The 13,402-nt window shown below is 43.3% G+C and overlaps 1 protein-coding gene across 1 annotated transcript in view; it reads right to left on the bottom strand.

Annotated features, from left to right (window-relative positions):
* The window catches only part of LOC106565416 (synaptotagmin-6), a 44,281-nt gene that overhangs the window by 17,428 nt on the left and 13,451 nt on the right, over nt 1-13,402 (bottom strand). The window lies entirely within an intron of this gene.

The raw sequence follows: 13,402 nt of genomic DNA, 5'->3' as shown, positions 1-13,402 counted from the left end.
AACTCCAGAGTTGGTTTTCAGCTATTCATTTCCGGAATTGGTTGAGCCACCCAAGGATGATAATGTGGGACAAAATATGTTCCACGTCTTGAACTCTCCTCCCAGCCAAATAACAGCTTAGCCAGCCAGGAGGATTCGAGCAGGAAAAGCACACTGGAACTTATTACAAACGTACATCACTGGGGATAAGCTGCCTGCCATCCAGGACCTCTACACCAGGCAGTGTCAGAGGAAGGCCCTAAAAATTGTCAAAGACCCCAGCCACCCCAGTCATAGACTGTTTCTACTACCGCATGGCAAGCGGTACCGGAGTGCCAAGTCAAGGACAAAAAGGCTTCTCAACAGTTTTTACCCCCAAGCCATAAGACTCCTGAACAGGTAATCAAATGGCTATCAGGACTATTTGCATTGTGTGCCCCCCCCCCCAACCCCTCTTTTTACGCTGCTGCTACTCTCTGTTTATCATATATGCATAGTCAATTTAACTATACATTCATGTGCATACTACATCAATTGGGCCGACCAACCAGTGCTCCCGCACGTTGGCTAACCAGGCTATCTGCATTGTGTCCCACCACCCACCACCCACCACCCGCCAACCCCTCTTTTACGCTACTGCTACTCTCTGTTCACCATATATGCATAGTCACTTTAACCATATCTACATGTACATACTACCTCAATCAGCCTGACTAACAGGTGTCTGTATGTAGCCTCGCTACTTTTATAGCCTCGCTACTGTATATAGCCTGTCTTTTTTACTGTTGTTTTATTTCTTTACCTAGCTATTGTTCACCTAATACCTTTTTTGCACTATTGGTTAGAGCCTGTAAGTAAGCATTTCACTGTAAGGTCTACACCTGTTATATTCGGCGCACGTGACAAATAAACTTTGATTTGATTTGAAATACAGCTCATTATGTGAAAACCCCAGGGCGCCCCACGGCATTGTCTCAATCCCTTTGCTACATAAACAAGCAGGATCATTGAGGCACACACACAACAGCAGGAGGGGGAGGTGGGGGGGTCACTTTGAGGATCCTGTCTCTTTCTTCTGTGTGTGAAAGTGGGTTAGATTAGAATTTGTTGGGCTGGAGACTGAGGAGAGTGTGGACAGGAGATAAGACAGAGAAAGGCCAGGCTTGCTGGTTTTGATGGACAGTCACTCTGAAGAGAAGATGTCGAGAGGTAGCCAGTAAGAGCGCTCGGCTGAGCAAATATCCCTAAATCTGACCACAGACTGTTATAAAAGGAAACAAAAGGAGTCCTCTTTGGGGAAAAGTCAAGTTATTCACAGACGTCAGTTAGGGTGTGAGTGTTTGAGAATCAAACCATGTGAATAAAACCAAGAATGGACTCTGCAGCATTGACCTTAGCTAGCGTTGTCACACTTACCAAGCTTGAAAGCAAAGACTACTAGATTAGTAGAGCCCAAACAATGCTATGCTACCTGAAAAGTGCTCTGTCCAACCAACTAGATACAACCCATCTTCCTCTAAAGACACAGCGGGCAAGTGCCTGAAACACTGTGATTCGGCAGACTTGTCCCTGACTGTTAAAGCGCCTCATGCAATTTGCAAACGCTACTAAAAATGTTTTCAGGAGCTACAGAACTCACAGATAACATATTGAGTGGTGAGTTACTGTATGAAAGCAATGATATACCATATATACTGAACAACAATATAAAACGCAACATGTAACAATTCCAATGATCTTACATAGTTACAGTTCATATAAGGAAATCAATCAATTGAAATAAATAAACTAGGCAATAATCTATGGATTTCACATGACTGGGAATACAAATATGCATCAGTTGGTCACAGATACCTTAAAAAAATGTAGGGGCGTGGATCAGAAAACCAGTCAGTATCTGGTGTGACCACCATTTGCCTCATGCAGTGCAACACATCTTCTTTGATCCAGCTTTTGTTTGTAGCCTGTGGAATGTTGTCCTGCTCTTCAATGGCTGTGCGAAGTTGCTGAATATCGGCGGGAGCAAGAACATGCTGATGTACACGTCGATCCAGATTATGGAAGAACTGGGACACATTCAGCTTCCAGGGATTGTGTACAGAACCTTGTGACATGGGGCCGTGGATTATCATGCTGAAACATGAGGTGATGGCGGCAGATGAACAGCATGACAATGGGCCTCAGGATCTCTTCAAGGTATTTCTGTGCATTCAAATTGCCATCGATATAATGCAATTGTATTTGTTGTCCATAGCTTATGCCTGCCCATACCATAACTCCACCACCACCATGGGGCACTCTATTCACAATGTTGACATCAGCAAACAGCTCGCCCACACCACGCCATGCACGCTGTCTGACATCTGCCCGGTTCAGTTGACACCGGGATTCATCCGTGAAGAGCACACTTGTCCAGCGTGCCAGTGGTCATCAAAGGTGAGCATTTGCCCACTGAAGTCGGTTACAACGCCGAACTGCAGTCAGGTCAAGACCCTGTTGAGGAGGACAAACACGCAGATGAGCTTCCCTGAGACGATTTCTGACAGTTTGTGCAGAAACTCTTTGGTTGTGCAAACCCACATTTTAATCAGTTGTCCGGGTGGCAGGTCTCAGGTGATCCAGCAGTTGATGAAGCCAGATATGGAGGTCCTGGGCCGGCGTGGTTACATGTGGTCTAAGGTTGTGAGGCTGGTTGGACATACTGCCAAATTCTCTAAAACGACATTGGCTTATGGTAGAGAAATTAACATTAAATTCTCTGGCAAAAGCTCTGGTGGACATTCCTGCAGTCAGCATGCCAATTGCCTGGTCCCTCAAAACTTGAGACATCTGTGGCATTATGTTTTGTAACAAAACTGCACATGTTAGTGGCCTTTTATTGTCCCCAGCACAAGGTGCACCTGTGTAATGATCATGCTGTTTATTCAGCTTCTTGATATGCCACACCTGTCAGGTGGATAGATTATCTCGCCAAAGGAGAAATGCTCACTAACAGGGCTGTAAACAAATTTGTGCACAAAATGTGATAAAAATACACTTTTTGTGCATATGGAAAATGTCTGGGATATTTTATTTCAGCTCATGAAACATGGGACTAACACTATTTTTGTTCAATATACTTGTATCATTGCCCCTAGAAGAAGGATTTGCGAGCCATCCTTTTGTTGAAAACCATTCAATATGTCCTCCTCTCTCAGGGATCTGGATGACTGACAGTTTAAGTGGATAACAAATGGAGTGATCATCCCCTGCAGCCAAAACAGCCAAACCTGATTTATAAAGTTAATTAGACGAGAGCATAGATTCATGTCTCTTATAAAAACATTGGTTTAGGTTGCTGAGAGCTAACGTGACCAATCCTGCTCCTGGAGGCTTTCCATCTCCTCTATGTTTCTCCATCCATTAATCAGCCATCATCATTTCATTCGTCATTACCTGGACAATTGGGGTGAGTGACTTCCGAACCAATCAATCAAATCAATTTGTGTAGCTCTTTTTTAGAAAGTCATTAATCACGTGAGGCTAGACAAAAACAGTGGACTGACAGATAGAGAGTATAGTTCAATGCATGAGTTTGCATGACCGTCACTGTCATGCCCAATCTATTGTGTCAAAAAGGATTTTGTCGCTCAAATGCTGACTTTAATAAACCAACCCAATGCTTGGATGACTGGATCTTGAATGTGAAGACGACCATGGCTCACTTGATCAAGGCTCAGGCTGGCAGGTTTGATGCAGAATAGATCCAGTCTTACTCTGCACCCATAGGGCTCTGGTCAAAAGCAGACCAGAGGCTGTAGGGAAAAGGGTGCCATTTGGGAATCAGACTTACTCTGTGTGGATCTGCCCAGTGCCTGGGGGATGCTAGAGGCATATTACCTCTGCACTGACCAATTTTATTCATGCCCTGACGGGTTGAATGAGTGGTTGCCTGGTATTGATCGGTGCAATCCAGATGCACTTTTATTGCACCTCAAGAGCTTTCATGTGCAAGGGCAAATACAATTACAATTGGTTAATGCACTTGCGTGCCGATCATAAATACCCAAAGTGCTTCCTGCGGCATCAAAAAGTCTCCAATATAAATCTCCAATATAATCCTAATCGCGTTACGTTGACCACAATGTCAAATAAATCAGATGTTACCGGGGCCTGATCTGGAGTGGTAGCTGTCACAAGGCACACAGGTCCAAAGGAAACGCACGAGTCACTGCAGACCATATCAATATGCTGTTACGGTATTAGTTGCAGGGGTCCTTCAGATCAGTAGGCTATGCATAAAACATGACGAGGAGTCTTGCGAAGTCTTAAGCTACAAAGCATTGGGCACGCGAGTGCATTAACCAATTGTAATAGCATTTGCCCTTGCACATGAAAGCTCTTGAAGCGCAATAAAAGGGCTTCTGGATTGCACCAATCAATACCAGATAATGGCGCCGTAGAGGATGGCTGCCGTTTTATTGGCTCTTAACCAACCGTTCTATTTTCTTTGTTTATTCGCAATGTTTATATTTTATTTTGTAAATAATGTTGCTGCTACCATCTCTTATGACCGAAAAGAGTTTCTGGACATCAGAACAGTGATTACTCACCTTGAATTGGACTAATAATTTTTCTTTAATGAGTAGGACGAGAGGGATTTACTCCAGACACCCGAACAGGCCCTCATCCCCGTCATTCGCAGGAGAAAGAGACGGAGATTGCGCGGAAGGAAATCGGGGTGCCTTGTGAGGATCAGGCGACGAGTGGCTAATCTGTCGTTGCCATCCATACTATTGGCCAAGGTACAATCGCTGGATAATAAATTGGACGAACTAAAAGCACGTATATCCTATCAATGGGACATTAAAAACTGTAATATCTTATGTTTCACAGAGTCGTGGCTGAACGACGACATGAATAACATACAGCTGGCAGGTTATACACTGTATCGGCAGGACAGAACAGCAGCCTCTGGTAAGACAAGGGGTGAGGGTCTATGTATTTTTGTAAACAACAGCTGGTGCACGATATCTAGGGAAGTCTTGAGGTTTTGCTCACCTGAGGTAGAGTATCTCATGATAAGCTGTAGACCACACTAAACTACCTAGAGAATTTTCATCTGTATTTTTCATAGCTGTCTACATACCACCACAGACCGATGCTGGCAATAAGACAACAGTCAATGAGTACTGTATTCCGCCATAAGCAAACAGGAAAACGCTCAGGCGGCGCTCCTAGTGGTCGGGGACTTCAATGCAGGGAAACTTAAATCCGTTTTACTTCATTTCTATCAGCATGTTAAATGTACAACCAGAGGGAAAAAACTCTATACCACCTTTACTCCACACATAGAGACACGTACCAAGCTCTCCCTCGCACTCCATTTGGCAAATCTGGCCATAATTCTATCCTCCCGATTCCTGCTTACAAGCAACAATTAAAGCAGGAAGCACCAGTGACTCGGTCATTAAAAAGTGGTCAGATAAAGCAGATGCTAACCTACAAGACTGTTTTGCTAGCACAGACTGGAATATGTTCCCGGGATTCTTCCGATGGCATTGAGGAGTACACCACATCAGTCACTGGCTTCATCAATAAGTGCATTGATGACATCGCCTCCACAGTGACTGTACGTACATACCCCAACCAGAAGCCATGGATTACAGGCAACATCCGCACTGAGCTAAAGGGTAGAGCTGCCACTTTCAAGGAGCGGGACTCTAACCCGGGAGCTTATAAGAAATCCCGCTATAACTTCCGACGAACCATCAAACAGGCAAAGCGTCAATACAGGAGGACTAAGATCGAATCGCACTACACCGGCTCCGATGCTCGTCGGATATGGCAGGGCTTGCAAACTGTTACAGACTACAAAGGGAAGCACACCCAAGAGCTGCCCAGTGACACGAGCATACCAGACAAGCTAAATTCCTTCTATGATCGCTTCGAGGCAAGTAACACTGAAACATGCAAGAGAGCATCAGCTGTTCCAGATGACTGTGTGATCGTGCTCTCCATAGCTGATGTGAGTAAGACCTTTAAACAGGTCAACATACACAAGGCTGCAGGACCAGACGGATAACAAGGATGTGTACTCCGAGCATGCGCTGACCAACTGGCAAGTGTCTTCACTGACATTTTCAACCTCTCCCTGTCTGTCTTTAATACCAACATGCTTTAAGCAGACCACGATAGTCCCTGTGCCCAAGAACACTAAGGTAATCTGCCTGAACGACTACCGACCCGTAGCACTCACGTCTGTAGCCATGAAGTGCATTGAAAGGCTGGTCATGGCTCACATCAACAGCATCATCCCAGAAACCCTAGACCCACTCCAATTTGCATACCGCCCCAACAGATCCACAGATGATGCAATCTCTATTGCACTTCACACTGCCCTTTCACACCTGGACAAAAGGAACACCTATGTGAGAATGCTATTCATTGACTACAGCGTTCAATACCATAGTGCCTTCAAAGCTCATCACTAAGCTAAGGACCCTGGGACTGAACACCTCCCTCTGCAACTGATTCCTGGACATCCTGACGGGCCGCCCCCAGGTGGTAAGGGTAGGTAACAACACATCCGCCACGTTGATCCTCAACACCGGGTCCCCGGGTCAAGTTTGCCGATGATACAACAGTGGTAGGCCTGATCACTGACAATGACGAGCCAGCCTAAGACAAACAAGATGATTGTGGACTACAAAGGAGGACCCAGCACTCCCCCATTCTCATCGAGGGGGGGGGCAGGTTGAGAGTTTAAAGTTCCTTGGCATCCACATAACCAACAAACTAACATTGTCTAAGCACACCAGTCGTGAAGAGGACAAAACCTATTCTACCCCCAAGCCATAAGACTCCTGAACATCTAATCAAATGGCTACCCAGACTATTTTCTTTGCCCCACCCCCTCTTTTTCGCTGCTGCTACTCTCTGTTTATTATCTGTGCATAGTCACTTTAATAACTCTACCAACATGTACATATTACCTCAATTACCTCGACTAACCAGTGCCCCCGCACATTGACTCTGTACCGGTACCCCATGTATATAGCTTCGCTACTGTTATTTTACTGCTGACTTTAATTATTTGTTACGTTTGTTTCTTCCTTTTGTGGGGGGTATTTTTCTTAAAACTGCATTGTTGGTTAAGGGCTTGTAAGTAAACATTTCACTGTAAGGTCTACACCTGTTGTATTCGGCGCATGTGACAAATACAATTTGATTTGATTTGATTTTGATTGTATAGACCATTCCCTATGCTTTTTGTCTGTCTCTTCCTTGAAGTGTTCCTTTTGTCCATGAAGCACTCTCTGTTCTGAGAGGATGGCTACTGTTATATCACTTCCTGAAATGATATTGGTTTATCTCTCTGTGTTCTTTGTTTTAGATCCCTTCTTCCAAGATGTGTGTGTAGGAAACAACAGGCCGATATGCTAGTGGCAATTTTTGAGTTGAATAAGGGAACACAGTCTGCATTAGCTATGCTAGTTATTGAACCAACCCTCATCTTATCTCTACCCGCCTGCCCTCAGCTTCCCATTGCAGTGATACACTTCCCTTAGAACTGACCTCCCTCCTCACACCAATATCCACCCATTTTAGGCTTGAAGCTTAAAGTGACAGTGATGCGATTGTAGTCCTAGGTATTATAAATGTCTTGAGTATTGCGTAAGCCACCATCCGGGTATGTATCATTGACTGTTATTTATACTGGCAAAGTTGAAACCGAACATGGCCAATTGGTTTTAACTGTTATAACTGAAAGAAGATAATTGTATATTTTTTCTAGTGTTGTCTGTTCCATTGCATTGCTCATGACCCAGCTCAATAGGTGGCCTTTCAGAAACCTGTGTCTTATGTACTGGTTGAGGAGTTCCCCCTCATTAAACGGGAACTGTCATAGTCTGGTAGTTGAGCCATTTTATGTAACCCTAGTCGGCAGGTGTTACATAAACCTTGCCATAAATCGGACATCACACGCTTCCCTTTAGATGGCTTAACCCGTAAACCTATCAGAAGACACCAAGCTGATTAAAAGCCACACTATTGGACAATTACATGGCCCTGACTGATCTATGGCTTCTGCCATCAGTGACGACAGAGGTGGACAGGAGGTCATGACTTTGGTTATTTGTTGACAACATCCCATTGATTGATCTGAGCGGAAAACGTTCTTGATCAAGGAGCAACATTTTGATCAGCATAATAGTGTCTTAATCAGTGTGTAAAACCTCCGGTGTGTGAACTACACCAGGTGTGTGCAGACAGTCAACCAGATGCAGAAAGTCATCTTGACATCATAAAGAAAAACACAACTCAACACGACACTGTCAGTTCATTTAGATGTACTGTTATCTAAGATTTAGACTTGCTGTTAGAGCAGGACAATAATCCTGCTGCAACAGGAAATGTGGATTATAATGAATGGACATTTCTGTAGGGGCTGATACATTTTTATTAAGGGAAAATAAAGTCTGAAATTTCAAAGTGGAAATTAGAAACTTCAGAATACTTTTTAGACCTCAAATACACTGCAAGTTTTACATTTCCTGCATTGCAGAAAAGTTATCCTGCAACAGGGTGATCAAATTAAGATCCTACATCTGTATATATAATCCCAGAATCATTCTTCCACTAAAAGACAGATCAGCAGCTGCTTCTAGCTGCACCCTGAGTGTGTAAACACTAAACAGAACCACGGCCCAAACAGCCATGTTAGCCAGTCAGGTCACCACCATGAGACCCCGGTCAGCAACATGTCACCGGGTCATCATTATTCATCGGACAGTGTGGCCTCAGTGGTGCAGATTGCCAGTGCTGTGATGCTGTGATTGCACCATTGAGCAGGGACTGTTCCTCCACAGCTGATGACAGCCAGATAAACACTCGCAGACTCCTGCATGTAGAGTTGCTGCATTCACTGAGAATGTGAATTTTGAATGTGGGTTTGTGTGTTTGCGATAGTGTTTGCACAGCACATAGATCCCACTGGGGCTGAGGTGTTAATATGGAGGTTCATTGATGAGTGGGTTGGAGCCAGACCCATACCGACTGACTGCAGTGCTGTGATTGTGAATGAACTCGACACACACACACACATGAAATGCAATCGTCTCGCTCTAAGCAGCCCTTGAGCAGCAATGTAGCAATCGCTCATCTGACTGCAATATGTTTAATGCCCTTGAAGGGTAATGGATTGAGACACAGTTCACTACAGTGAGATCAATACAAACACAGTACGTAAGATGATACCATATGGACTTCTCACAGTACACTACACCAATAATGCTTTGCTTACAGATGTTTCAAAGGGTTTGAAGAGGAACACAGAAAAATTGATTTCTTACTGTTTCTTTGTCACATTTGAAGTAAGAAGATTTCTATATATATATTTTTAAATGTATTGACCCTCGCAGGGGAACAACAGGGGAACAACAGGGGAACAACAGTGAGAAAGGACGGACTAAAACTGCTTACTCTGCGTTTCTTCAAAGTCCTAAATTGTCCTGTTTCCATTTTTAAATCACATTTTTACCCAGTCGTACTACTAATTCCCCCTAATATATCAACATTGTTATATAAGTACATCGACAAGCAGCTAATATCATGCAAAGTTACAGTGATAGCACTCACCAGTGATGAACACTCTCCTCTATCTCCCTCTTTGAATCTCTGTACAAGAGCTATGACTCTCTCTCTCTCTCTCTCTCTCTCACTTTGCCTCTCTCTCTGTCTCTTTCTTTCTCACTCTGCCTCTCTCTCTCTCTCTCTCTCTCTCTCTCTCTCTCTCTTTGTTTCTCTCTCTGCCTCTCTCACTCTCACTCTGTCTCTCACGTTGCCTCTCTTGCTGCCTCTCTCTCTCTCTCTCTCTCTTTCTCAGAGGATGCTCTTCCTCCCCTGCCTCCACACCCGAATGACCCTGTTTCTACTGGGACCCCATTTCTATGGAGCTGTGAGCCATACTGTCAGCCAATCAACCAGCCAGCCATCCAGTGTACAGCCCTAGATGCTGTACAGCCTATTGAAACTGCCCAGGGGCAGGTACTTCAGCCAAGCCTAGAGAGCAGTTACAAACCTTTTATAAATAACCCCTACAGCTGATCCACATGGTCATTACATATGCACCGGCTCCCTTGTTGTATGCATTGCATGTATTTGGTTATTTTCTTATTATGCGGTGAGCAGGAAAAACACATGTTCATTCCTTTCATGTCCTAAAGAGAAAGAGTCTAACAAAAGAGAAAGGTGCATATGTTGGAGTGCATGCACACTAATGAAATATCCTCATGAATATCAAGCACATCTGTGAAAGGGTGCCTTGGATATTACACCAGGGCTATTAAAAAAAAACTGGAAGGAGGAGGAGAAAATCATCAAGCACAGAAATAGGGAGCAACTTGGAGGAGAGCAAGAGAGATAATGACCGTATCAATTGTATACACATGCTTATATAATCAGCAATGGATAGACAAACAAATGGGGACACTGTGCATGTGGAACATGTTTATACTATGGTCTGTGAAGCGTGTAATGTGGCATTAACATGCTTCTGAGCAGCAGCCTTCATTCTTTAGTCTTCTGCAGTTATTGTTATGTACACTAGTAGGTTCCACTGCCATGCAATCTTCCTGCTCTGGCTCTGCCTGCCTTTCTATGCGTGTAGTGGAGATGTGGCTGGAGATGTAAATGTACACTGTTCACACACTGAGGGCAGCCAGCTGATGACCCACAACAGTTATTAGGGAGTAGAGGGAGATGGGAAGGTGGGAGAGAGTGTCATGCTTCATTGGGATCCATAACAGATGAACTGATGTTGTCAGACATTTCTGTTTTTAAATCCTCTTTTTGTGTCAGCATGCAATAGACAAACGGTTGGAAGACTTCATCTGCTGCTCTCTCTTACAGTACCCGTCCAAGAGTGGTGTAAAGTACTTAAGTAAAAATACTTTAGAATAATACCTAAGTCGTTTTTTTGGGGTATCTGTACTTTACTTTTTAGTGACCGGTATTTGCCGGTCATTCTGTTGTTGGGGTATATTTTTAATTTTATTTTTACAATTTAACAATCATCAGCAAAGCATATGTAAGGTTCTGTGTGTAGCTGGTGCAGAGGAGTCAGGCGCAGTACAGCAGAGATGAGTAACACAATGAACTTTACTCAAAATGTCCAAATACATGAAGTAATACCAAGCCCACAAACATCGGACCGAACTTACAATAAAACAATCACTCACAAAAATCATGGGGAAAACAGAGGGTTAAATAATGAACATGTAATTGGGGAATTGAAACCAGGTGTGTAAAACAAAGACAAAACAAATGGAAACTGAAAGTGGATCGGCGATGGCTAGAAGGCCGGTGACGTCGACCGCCGAACGCCGCCCGAACAAGAAGAGGGACCAACTTCGGCTGAAGTCATGACAGCATAACAATCAGATAACGCCCCGTTATTCCCCCCACATACACAAAACAACTGGTTAAATGGGAGGACATCATTACAAAACCCTTCCCTCCCCATCCAATGAACACCCCTCTCTGTCCCCTCACCCGGTATTAGTTTCAATGATTAACAAAAACAAAAACGAAACAGAATGTCCTTCACATCCAATGCTAGTAAATACATTTTCAACCAAAAAAACTAAAATATAATACTAAAAATACAATCATGAATAATTATAATGGTAATAATAATGAGGCAGCTCAGGTGGGGCTGAAGACTCTGAAAACTCATTAAAGTCCCCCCAGACGTCAAGAAATGCAAAGGGTTTATTACATAAATTGTACGTTCTTTTTTCAGAATATAGAAAGTTAGTTATTTTAGCCACATCTGTTTGTTTGGCAAAGTGTCACTCTTCCATATAAAAGCTGTGCACTTATTGGCTGCAATGACTGCCAATTTAATAGATCTTGTTTTGTTACCAATATTAACTGGTAGAATGGGGTCATCTCCAAGAACAATAAGGGAAGGATCTTGTGGTACAGTCATATTAGTGTGACCTGTGATAAGATCTGAATTATGTCTTCTCAGTAATTGCCTTGTTCGGGGCAGGACAAAAACATATGCATAAGGGTGCCCACCCCCGTTTTACATCTTGGGCAAAATGGTGAATATTTAGAATTGGTCTTATACAGTCTCTCTGGTGTAAAGTAGACCCTATGTAAAAGATTGAATTGCATCAACTTGTGCCTTGTGTTAAATGAAAGACGCTGAGCATCTAAAAAGAGATTTTTCTATTTCTCAGCCTCAAAAATGAGACCAAGGTCATCATGTCACTTTATGCAAGTCTTCAGAGCTTCGTCATTCCCCATCAGAGCTTGAAAACCAGAGTACATGTACAAAAAGAAACCTTTTATAATATGCCATTTAGCAGGCAGTTTTATCCAAAGCAACTTAGAGTCCTGCATCCGCACATTTTACATATGGGCGGTCCCAGGAATTTAACCCACTGCCCTGGCTTTACAAGTGCCATGCTCTACCAACTGAGCTACGAAGGACTACCTTTCTAACCCCTTTCCTCTCCAGCCACAGTTTATCAGTTGTTGGAAGGATAAAAGTTAACCATCTCTATACTGATGACCAAAAGTTTTAATTCCTTTGCTGAACAATACAAATATAATACCATCTCTCAGGGCTTTGGATAAGATGGGGTTATTATTGAAATGTGTTTGTTCATATATAGATCTATGCCCTCCTGTTTGTTTAAGGACTTCAGTCAATATGTTTAAAGTGTTTTTAATTAAAGGATTGCTTGTGAGACCTATCAAAGCCTTAGGAGGGCTAATACAAGGTATAGATGCCAATGAAACAGGGGAAATACACGATTCCTCTGTCTCCAAGAGGGTGAATGTACTCTTGTATCTTGTCATACCCACACTCTTTTTAACTGAGAGGCCCAGTAATACACCTGGAAGTCAGGTAGAGTAAGCCCACCTTCTGAATATGGTCTGCATAAAGGTTTCCATTTCCACAGAAATGAGGAGACCTTCCTGTTCAGTTGTTTGGAGAAAAAAACTTTGAGAATAGGAAAGGGCAAACTTTGATAAAGGTACAGGATATTGGCAATATGTTCATCTTTAAACAATTGACCTGCCCAATAAGAGAAATTGGTAAATCCCGCCATCTACTTTAATATATTTGGCCAATTTCACTATAAAGGTGTATTAGTGTAATGAAACACTGTTTGATTATGTTTGGCTATACCCTGACGAAGAAGAAAAAAGTTATTCACATAATGTTCTTCCCAGCTGCGGCTGTTAGTTTCTCACCTCGAGCCTGAGCCTAAATCTCACACAGATCTGGAGGTGAGACATGATAGCTGCTGTGAAGTGACTAATATCTGCCTGCCAGAGTGAAAAAGTGATGCATTGCACCTAAAGCCAGTCTCACAGAGAGAGAAGCCGAGTATCTAGCTATCTGGCAGATGAAGGTCGTGGC

Source organism: Salmo salar, chromosome ssa12 (assembly GCF_905237065.1).
Source record: "Salmo salar chromosome ssa12, Ssal_v3.1, whole genome shotgun sequence".
Taxonomy (NCBI): domain Eukaryota; kingdom Metazoa; phylum Chordata; class Actinopteri; order Salmoniformes; family Salmonidae; genus Salmo; species Salmo salar.
Note: the sequence above shows the minus strand (reverse complement) of the source record. Positions and strands in the feature narration are given on the sequence as shown.